This window comes from Vipera ursinii, assembly GCF_947247035.1.
Source record: "Vipera ursinii genome assembly, chromosome: 2".
In the NCBI taxonomy this organism is placed as follows: domain Eukaryota; kingdom Metazoa; phylum Chordata; class Lepidosauria; order Squamata; family Viperidae; genus Vipera; species Vipera ursinii.
In genome coordinates, this window is record NC_139513.1 from 189,795,484 (window position 1) to 189,806,883 (window position 11,400).

The window sequence follows — 11,400 nt, forward strand, 5'->3', positions numbered from 1 at the left end:
TTACAAATTAATTTCAATCACACATAAAACAATTTATATCAGTTTTATAAAACTATTCTTCTATCCAACTAAACTTTAACATACTAAAACCAAATTAATACAACCTTTCCTTCTCCTAATATATTATACAACTTAAAATACCATACACTACCTTCCAGGCTTAAAACTTTCCATCCAAATAACAAAGCATAACCTACAGAATATCAATAAACACTACTACAAATCTTCCCAATTAAATTTTCATAATCATCTTAAAACTAAAGCAACACAAAATATTATATAATTATTTTATAAGGGTAAAAAATGAATCCCCACATACTTAATCCTTCTAGCATCCTTATTACATTATTATCTCTTGCAATTATGCAACTAAATCCTCAGGTTTGCTTCATTCTTCCAGAAGCAGCACACCTCTTCCAATTTCTGGCCTTCTCCCGTGATGATGAAATTTGACCCACTCCTGTAACTTTCACATCTGTCTGCGTTAACCCTTCAACATCTTGTGGATTCTCTCTGGAACGTTGAGGCTCTCTGTCACCTTTTTTCTTTGTAGACTCCAAAGACGATATGGGGACTGCTTTTAAAACATTACTGTAAAAGTCACGTGCCTGAACCACCGTGGTAAGACAATGCCTCGTACTTCATAAGTCACCACCATACCCTCTGGTATTTGCCATCTAAACTTAATATCACGTCGTCTCAATTCTTGTGTCAAAAAAGCAAATTCCTTCCTTTTTCTTAAAATTCTTGCAGGAATCTCTTTTAAAATCAAAACTTTTTGCTCATCCATTACAAAATCAATATTATAGGAGGCCTGGATAACTTCATTTCTAATCTTTCTCTTTGTGAAATAAACCACCACATCTCTGGGTAGTTTCCTTTGTCTTGCAATCCACGAATTAACACGGAAGATTTTATCTATATCTTCCATTATTTCATCTGCTGGTCGCTCCAACACCCCTTCCAAAACCTCAGAAACCAGATTTATAGATCTTGAAGTGCAAAGTTCACTTATACATCCCTCACCCCAGGTTATAGAAATACATACAGTTTTGTATTAGTCCAATGTGGAAAGAGAACACTGAGTTACACAAATGATGAAGCAGTACACAATTATTCTGAAATCAATCTCTATACTTCAGTGGAAAACAAGTGTGAGATGAATATGCCCTGAGTTTAAGTACCAGAGGATTATTGTCAGGATAGGATGAATGAATGAAGAATTGTCAATTGACAGTGTTACACTGATAACATTGTTTTCAACATGTTTTTTTTTTCAATGTCCCTGCATTGTGAGTTCTCCTGTAGAAGCTCTGATGTATTTATTTTCTCTTGATGAGGGAAAAAGTGGTGATATATGCTGTATCAGCAATAAATGTTGATTTGTAAATAAAGAATATATGTGAGCTATATAGAAAAAGTTTGATTTTATTAACACTCCATCAGTTCCCAAAAGAGTAATTGTTCCATCTCAAGCCCCTAAGCTGGAAAGTGTTACTCCCCCAAATTTCAGAAAATTATTCAGTTCTTCCAGAATCAGGGGGAATTACAAGATCAGGATTAAGACTCCCTAAAAGATGATAATAATATCCCATCTATAGTTTAGGTATTTCCGCAAGGCATGACTGTGGACAAATATAGATTTGTTGAATTTCTGTATAGACATGTCTACCTTCCAGAGATCCAGGATATAAATTCACCAGGATTAACCCTATTAAATGATTGGGGAATGACTGCCTGCATACATTCCTCCCCAGCCAAACATTGACCTGAAAGATCAGGTTAAAAAAAAGGGTGAAGAGACTTGTGTTGTAAAACTATCATGATATATGAATCAAATTTGTTCAAATCTTATAGGTTACATGGTTTGGAGTTAAAATGATAACCATTACTGGTAATTGTAAAAGGCGGAAGGAGTAATCTTGAGGGACAGAGGAATTGCTGCAGCCAGGACAAAACTCAGATAAAAGAAACCTGAGTCAGGCTAGAATTGTAACCTGAGAAAGCATGCCACAAAGTCTCTCCCTAATTCTCACAAAGATAAACAGAGGGTGAGGGAAGCACATGCTGACTTGCAAGTTTCTATTATTGTAACCTTAGAAATAAAAGTAGTATTAGCAGTGCTTTTTTTGTAAAAGAAAAAGGTGCCGGAACTCACACATGTCATACAACCTGCCTTGCCTACCCTACAAGGTTCCATCCAAAAAAGGTGCCGGAACTCCGTTCTGAGCGTTCTATGAAAAAAAAGCCCTGAGTATTAGCATGGATGACTTTGGTTTCTAGTCTGTCTTGAAGGGCTGACAGTAATAGTCATGCTTTAAACTTTGGCAAAAAGTGTCTAAAAATAAATCTGATAGTTTTATTACTAACTTTCTTTGGGATTGTTGTGTTAAGCCCTCTTGTACACCAATGCACAGCTTCTGTCTGGCACAGGGGACAATGACTTCCAGGGAGTCTAGAAGGGAAAAATGGGTCCTGCTCTCCCCATGAATGAAGTGCCTTTCACTGGTATAATCAAGAAGCACTGATTAAACTAAAACAAAAACTTGTCCCCAATGTGCTGCTATCGTTTGTAAGGCTTTAGTAAGCTGACAGATGAAGAGGTGATTTGTGTATTGTCACTCTATTATTAAAGATAATTCTTAAAGATATCTACTTTTTTGTTGTAGGAATTAAAGATATCCAGTTCCTTTTATCTGTATACCTTTCATATTTTCCCTGAATATTGTACATTTAGTGCAGGACTTATGGCTGGCAACTAAATTTTGAAAAGGGAAGCAGACTTTTGACAATTTAAGTTTCTATTAAACATCCAAGGCAGTTGCCAGCCAGCTGCTATGGTTAAAGTCAGAATTAATAGGGAGGTGTTATTTTTCTGCTTACTGGGTAAGGTGCAGCTATTCTTGGAATTGTCAAAACAGAAGCCCAGATTACTTACTCAATAAGAAAGCAAAGTTCAAGAGGAATGTTGGCAAGATATTAAGATGGCAATGAAAAGGGCTGTGGCATTTCATCCTCAACCTGATCAGCAAATGTGATCTTAATCATTCTAGTTACCTCATCTGCTCACTTCTTTGTAGCACATGTAAATAAGCTGGGAAATGGGTGGGTCAAGATATAAGCGGGTGAAAAGAGCAAGTTTTCTCCATACTTCCTGTCATCGTGACACTCCTCTCATTTGCATTCAAGACCTCTCCATAGGGTGGGATACTGAAGACCCTAATCTTTTGTCTTGAAGAAACAACATTCTGATTGATTCTGTGCATATAAAAATGCATGAATTATTTCATATAAATATGGCATGATTTGTCTTTCACACAGAGAGATACTGTACATCCTTTGATTTTGAAGGTAGAGCTTTGCAATAAGAATGATTGAAAATAAATTTTGTGCTGGCTTTCTTAGCTGTTGCATTTTTATTACAAAATCATCCTATGGGTCATACCTGCAATGTTGTAGTGAATCATTTTTAAGAATCTTAGGAACAGTAGGTATTCTTGGTTACTTCCAAAGCAGACCCCATAATTCCCATGCTATATATCTCTGACCAGCCTTCCAAATTTTATACAACCCATCAAAATACATTCTGACATATTTCCTAAAGTTGGCATGCCGCAAAAATCTTGTCCATAGTTCCACAACTTCTGCAAAAGTCACACCATGACTCTGCAACACACCCAGCAGCTGCAGATGAGACCAGACAGTTCAGCAGAACTCTTGCGTGGGTTTTTCCTGCAATGAAGAGCAGTGGGATTCCCAGATGCAGTGATCAAACATCCTACATCAGCATCTCTATTATACTATAATAATAGTATTACTATCAAAAACAACATCCATGGCAAGAAGTTAAGAAAATCAAGGTGGTTGGTCACATTAGCCTTACCTCTTTATGTATTTATTTGAATTTTTATCCATCAAAATAGACTTTTGATGGTAATGTACATTCAAAAGGGGCAGGGCTTGAAGTACCCTGCTGCCATTGCCATCTTGGCCTGATTTTTTTTTTTTTTGTATGCTCTTGACCATTATCATTTTACTTTCATATATGTTTCTGTGAGCCATATGGCTATATTATTTGTTGATATGAGTTATATATGTTTATATTATATGAACCATGTTTGTGTGCATGTGAAGTAGATCTGTGAAAATGGGATACAAAGAAATGAGGTACAAAGAAAAAAATTAAAATCCTTGCCTCACAGCCTCTTAATTCATACTGAGTATCCTTTTACCATGGTTAGTTAATCTTTGGGTGGGATGTTACACAAATGTCTGGAATCAGATAATATAGACAGAGCAAGAAAAGTACTTGATATTTATGTTTACATAGTTTTATAACTGATGAATATGAGAATCACTATCAGACAGGAAGACACTGAAACACAGATGTGATGGGAGTTAATTAGACATAACAATTCTGGAGCTTTTGAAATAAGAGATGATAAGAAATGGCCGGGTGGAAACAGGAGGGAAAGCTTGCATTTCAAACTAATTGGAGAATGTGATTTATGACTGCAAATTAGAGATGGGAATTGTGCTTTGATACTATGTGTTTAGGGGAGGGGAATTTAGATTTCGGCTTCAACCATGTATGTGCTGAAGCTATGCTTTTCTATTAAAGATTCTTTAAGGTAAACAATGTCTTGAAGTTCTTTGAAGAGTTTCATTTGTCGGAACTGTTATGTACTGGGCTCTTGTGAAATACCACGTGGGTTGCTGGAGCAGCTAATGGCTCTCCAGCAACCCAGACTACAAGTCTCCTGTGCTGCAATTGGCTATCTCCAGGTGGCAATGGTTGATTCAAACCTATTGGCTGCCGCCTAGGGGCTAGACTATATATTGCGGCTAGTTGCAGCCATTTCCCCAGTACAGTTCCAGCATGAAATAAACAATGAGTTACCCTGTAATCCGTTCCACATCTTCATTATTGCACCAAAGAACCTGCTATTTAACAGTGGTGACAAGGGTGGGATCCTGCTTCACCGAATAAAGAGCTGAAGTCTATGAGGGAAAGCCAGCACACGCCGGAGGGAAGAGGCATTTCCCCCCCTCCTCTCTCAAGGTCAGCTAGCAAGCTACGCTAGGGACCTTGTGCTCAGTGGACTCATTCCCTGAGCCTGAAGCAGGATCCAGAAGAACACAGGAACCAGCAAGAAAGAATGCCAAAGGTTGGCAAACTGCGAGAATTCGACGTGAAACACCTGGAGGAATGGCCATCATATTTATCGCAAGTAGAAAACTACCTCAGAGCCAATCAGATCGTGGAAGAAGGACTGAAGGCTGCAACACTACTCTGCGTGTACAGCCCAGCAACCTTTGATTTAGCCAAGAACCTTTTCGTGCCAACACCAATCAAAGCGGTCTCCTACGCAGATCTCAAAAAGAAGCTAACTGGGCACTTCCAGCCCAAGATGTCTGAAATAGCTTGGCGGTTCAAGTTCGACCAAAGAGTGCAGCTTCTCGGGGAGTCAGTTTCGGAGTTCATAGCGGGTGTAAGGCAGGCCGCTCGCCTATGCAAATTTTCAAATTTAGAAGAGCGACTATGAGACCAGCTCGTCTGTGGCCTACGGGACAGAACACTTCAGCAGAGACTATTTGCTAGGCCAAATTTAAAGTTTTCTGAAGCACAAAATAAGGTGATGGCCGACGAAGCTGCCGGGGGTGCCGTTCAAGCAGTACAGCCCTCCAAATCGACAAAGTTCGAAGAAACAGTCCACCATGAGGACACCAGACGCACCAAAGAACTCTCCAAGGAAGAAGAACCTGAAATCAACAGACTTCAAAGGCAATCCAATGCGCAACACCGCAACAACCACCAGCAAGAGGATGGTTACAAGGCAGTCCTCTTACCAAGATGTAAGGGGTGCGGAGGCAACCATCTTCACGCCAATTGCAGATTTCATTCGGCCACATGTAGAGCTTGCGGAAGAACAGGCCACATCACAGTGGTTTGCAGAGCCCACCAGAGAGACCGGCCACTCAAACACCAGTCAGAAGAACTGACTAGGAGAGGTACTGGGGCCCAGGGTCCAGTTAGTGTGAGATTTTTCACAAGCCATAGAAGCATATGACGCACCGGGGCTCGATGCCCCCTCAAACCCAAACTTAAGCTCAAGGTAAAGCGACAAGGAGTTCCATGTAAGATGGAATTGGACTCTGGCTCTGCAGTCTCAATCATTTCTCAAGACGCTTTTAACTTTGTGTGTAGGCGCAAGGAGAATTGGGCCAAACTAAGACCCTCAGATATAATCCTAATGGATTTTCAAAATGCTCACGTTAAAGTTAAGGGAGAAGCCACCTTGTTGGTAAAGTTTAAAGGGTTTTGGGGGCAACTGGATGTAATAGTAGTATGGGGCCAGAAAACGAGTCTCATTGGACTCGATTGGTTTGATGCCTTAGGTATTCATATTACTGACATAAAGCTAAACACTTACAGTTTGGAGTCAGTGTTGCACCGGGTATTTTTCAGGGAATCATGGAGCGTACACTCAAGGGTATTCAGGGCATCTGCCCTTATTTTGATGATGTCCTTATTGCAGGGGAATCCCCAGAAGTGTTGGCCAGTAGGCTCAGGGCTGTTTCGCAGAGGCTTCGCGAAGCAAGCCTCAAATTAAAAAAGAACAAGTGTAGTATTGGGGTTTCTTCAACAGAATTCCTGGGTTTCTGAATTGATGCTAAAGGCATTCACCACGCTGATTCTAAAGTGAAGGCCATTAAAATGGCTCCTAGGCCCAAATCAAATGGAGAGCTACAAGCATTCTTGGGTCTCCTAAATTTCTATCATACATTTCTACCTCATAAGGCTGCAATAGCAGAGCCCCTCCACAGGCTTCTTGATAAGAAAGCTCCATGGAAATGGACTGACTTACATGAAAAAGGTTTCCAGGAATTAAAAGCACTATTGTCAGAAAAGTCCACTGTAACTCACTACAAAGAGTCTAAACCTGTATGTCTTGCATGTGATGCATCTCCCTATGGGGCGGGGGCAGTTTTAAGTCGTATAGAAAAAAATGGGAAACAGGTTCCTATAGCATTTTACTCAAGGACATTGTCTTCTGCTGAGCGCAACTATGCTCAGATTGACAAAGAGGCCCTAGCCATCGTTGCTGGAATAAAAAAATTCCATGACTATTTATATGGCAGGGATTTCACAGTCTACACTGACCACAAACCTCTGTTGGGACTTTTTACAATGGACAAACAAACCCCCCATATACTATCACCAAGAATGCTGAGATGGTCTATTTTCCTATCTGCATACAATTTTAAATTAATTCACAAACTGGGCAAGGAAATGGGCCATGCTGATGGCCTCAGCAGAGTACCACTGCCACTAATGGATCCTGATCTGGCTCTTGCTGCTAGAATATTGTCCACACAGGACATACCTGAGTTTCCCCTCCATGCAGAGGACATTGCTGCTGAAACTGCCACAGATACAATACTTAGTAGAGTGTTGTCATGGATATACACGGGCTGGTTGGAAAAAAGTCCAGGCTCAGAATTTGAAAGCTATTTTGTCAGGAGGCATAAGTTATCTGCACATAAAGGGTGCATTTTATGGGGAAACAGAGTCATAATTCCCACTTCCCTAAGAGACAGGGTTTTACAATGATTACATGAAGGCGATCCAGGTACTGTCAGAATGAAAGCTTTAGCTAGAAGCTACCTCTGGTGACCTGGCCTTGATAGGGACATTGAGGCTCAAGTCCATGGTTGTTATATATGCCAGCAATCTAGGCCTGAAATGCCACAGGCTCCAGTTCACAGGTAGGAGGAAACAAACACTCCCTGGTCTAGGGTTCACATAGACTATGCTGAGCCTTTTCAGGGACAGCTCTTCCTTATAGTAGTGGATAGCCACTACAAATGGCTGGAAGTAATTCCAGTTCCTAATATGACTACTGCTAGGACCACACAGGTGCTGAGAAAACTCTTTGCCACACATGGGTTGCCAGATGTCTTAGTTTCAGACAATGGGGCCCAATTCACTGCTGCTGAATTTCAGGCCTTCCTTAGAGCTAATCTCATCAGACATGCAACATCTGCGCCTTTTCATCTATCTTCTAATGGTCAAGCTGAACGCATGGTGAGGACAACAAAGGAGGCACTCAAGCGCATTGTCACAGGTGACTGGCATCACAGATTGGCAGATTTTTTACCCTGCCAGCATTCTATGCCCTGCACTGCCACAGGCAAAAGTCCTGCAGAACTACGTTGGGGAGGCGTTTGATCACTAAACTGGACAGGTTGCATCCAGATAGAGTGGCAGCAGAAGCCTCTCGACCAAAAACCCCGAGGGGGCTGAACATGGGCGATTGGGTTTGGGCCAGGAACTATGGTCATGGACATCTGTGGGTTCCTGGTGAAATTACCAAGGCATCCGGACCTCTATCTTATGAAGTGGGGTTGGAGGGAGGGAGAGTTGTCAGATGACACATTGATCAGCTCAGGAAACGATTTCCAGAATGGCCACTAAGTGAGGACTGTGTCATAAGTCCCTCCCAAAGTCCTCAAACCTGTGGCCAAGCCAGTCCTCACATGGACTACAAGGACTTTTCCTTCTTAGCTGAGGTGGAACCAGAGGGAGAAATGGGGAGCTCTGGAGTGCAACATGGACCCCCTGAAGGAGCAAGCCAACAGAACGTCAGCAACTGCTGTGCCTACTCTGCCGAACAGTCTGACTCTGGGGTGGGCCAACCTGGACAGGCCAGCCAGAGTGCATTGAATCCCCTTGACTCAGGAGCACAAAGGGACACAAGTCTACCCAGCCCACTGGGTAAGCTGGTAGACCACAAAGTGATGGGAACTCTGAGACGTTCCTCTAGAGCACAGGTCTGCAACCCACGGCTCCGGAGCCACATGCGGCTCTTTCAGCCATCTCCTATGGCTCCCAGTCCTCTGCCAAGTGCAGTCCAGTCCAAAAAAAAAAGTGGGACTAAAAAATTTCAACCAATCAATTCAAATATGCAGGGTAGGTGTATATTTCACCTTGGCTCCACTCTTCAGTCAAACCTTGTTCTGCACATGCGCGCATGTACGCGCATATGCACACATTTTTTGCAGCTCCCAGTTTTTCCTTTTGTGAGGGAACCGGTTCCGAGTGGCTCTTTCACTGTTTCAGGTTGCTGACCCCTGCTCTAGGGCACACAAGCCTCCTTCATATCTTGCAGGTTATGTTGTAAAATAAAGAGCTATATAGTGTTGTAATTCCTGTTTGCCACTACACTACAGAAACTAGTGCTATGATGTAACTGTCTAATAGTGCAAATTGTGAAGCCTGTTCATTGAGATGTTGTTTAATCTCATTGTAACCTACATTGTTTTTTTATTATTTTTATTATTATTATCACTTTTACTTTAGTGTGTTGGATAATGAGTCTTAACAATTGTTGAGACTAATTGATGTTATTATGGTCTGATCTAAGAGGGGAGGGGTGTTATGTACTGGGCTCTTGTGAAATAACATGTGGGTTGCTGGAGCAGCTAATGGCTCTCCAGCAACCCAGACTACAAGTCTCCTGTGCTGCAATTGGCTATCTCCAGGTGGCAATGGTTGATTCAAACCTATTGGCTGCCGTCTAGGGGCTAGACTATATATTGCAGCCATTTCCCCAGTACAGTTCTAGCATGAAATAAACAATGAGTTACCCTGTACTCCGTTCCGCATCTTCATTCTTGCACCAAAGAACCTGCTAGTTAACAGGAACCATGACAACAGACACAGAAGATGTCTCATTGATTTCAAAATGCAAAAGTAGTGTTTAGCATTTCAGACAGTGGATGTTGTCAACAGAATATCATTTTTCCTCAGAAAAAATCTGCTTGCTGAAGACTACAACAAAAATCTTGTCAACAATTAGTTTAAGAAGGGATAGAATCAAGTTCACATGAAGTATTAATACCACTTTACAAAGCCTTACTAAGGCCATACTTGGACTACTGCATTCCAATTTTGGTCACCACAGTATAAAAACAGATGTTTAGACTCTGGAAAGAGTGCAGAGAAGAGCCAGGATGATTAGGGGGCTGGAGGCTAAAACATATGAAAAAGAGTTGCAGGAATTGAGTATGTCTAGTGAAAAGAAGAATTAGGGATGACATGATAGCAGAGTTCCAATATCTCAGGGGCTGCCACAAAGAAGAGTGGGTCAACCTATTTTTCAAAGCACCAGAAGGCAAGTCAAGAAACAATGGATGGAAACTAATCAAGGAGAGAAACAACCTAGGCCTAAGGAGAAATTTCCTGACAGAACAATTAACCAGTAGAACAGCTTGCCTTCAGAAGTCGTGGGTGCCCCATCACCGGAGGCTTTTAAGAAGAGAGTGGACAGCCATTTGTCTGAAATGTATTTCTCTGCTCAATCAGGGGGTTGGACTAGATGACCTGCAATTCTGTTATTCTATGAAAAGCATTTTGGAGAGATTTATTGCAAATATAAGAGTTAATCTGTTTGGTTTTACCATATATATTTCTCTCCCTTTCCTCAACTTGTTGAATAAAGACCTGGAGAAAGTTTACAAAATATTCCAGTATGTGGATGGTGCTTTCCTTGCCTTGGACACCCAGCCACACTTTGTTGAAAAAGGTTTATTTTTCATTTGGATACATATTGTTGAAGGAAAAAAGCAGGGAAGCACAATTTTTAGCCTGCTTACTTAGAGCTGAATTCCATGGTTCTTATAAAGAGGCTTATTACTGAAGCTTTCTAGCCAGATCTTCTGCATATTACTCAGAAGCAAATCCTGCTAAGTTAGGCTCTGGGTGATTTTCTGAATATTTTGGGGAAGACGGCAGGCTTCATCAAACACAAACTTATAAATGTCTACTCAGAAGCCAATTACATTATGGGAATTATTTTTCCTGGCAAAGAATTTAAAGGTGTAGAACTGTAAAATGAAAAGAGGTCAGGTTTCTGCTCTTTAATTTACCAGACAACTCATTTTTATTACTAGGGGTGCAACTGCCCATGCAAGCTATGGCTTTAACACTGCTGCTGTTGTTGCAGAACTAGGTCCCTGGAGTATCTACTATTTGCTTCATAAAGGCTGGAAGAGTGTGTGTTTTACTCAAATGCAGAGTTCTTCCCCTGCGTTTCAGTAATGAAAGAGAACAACTTGAATTACATGGCAGTTTTTTCTTGCTGAAAATGAATATGTTTCCAAACAGGGTGCAAATTTTGTTATTAAAGAAAGTTGTTTTGGGGAAATTAAGGAGATATCAACTGGAAATTTAAAGCTTAATATTTACACAATATAACCTGTGAAAACTGTGTTGTACTAAGTGTGTGCTATTATAGATTTAGAAGACGTAGTCCCTGTCTGACCTCTATTGACATAATTGTTATTATTCTGCACAGTTCCTGCTAGTATAGTATTTGTGCAGCTGAAGCTAAAGAA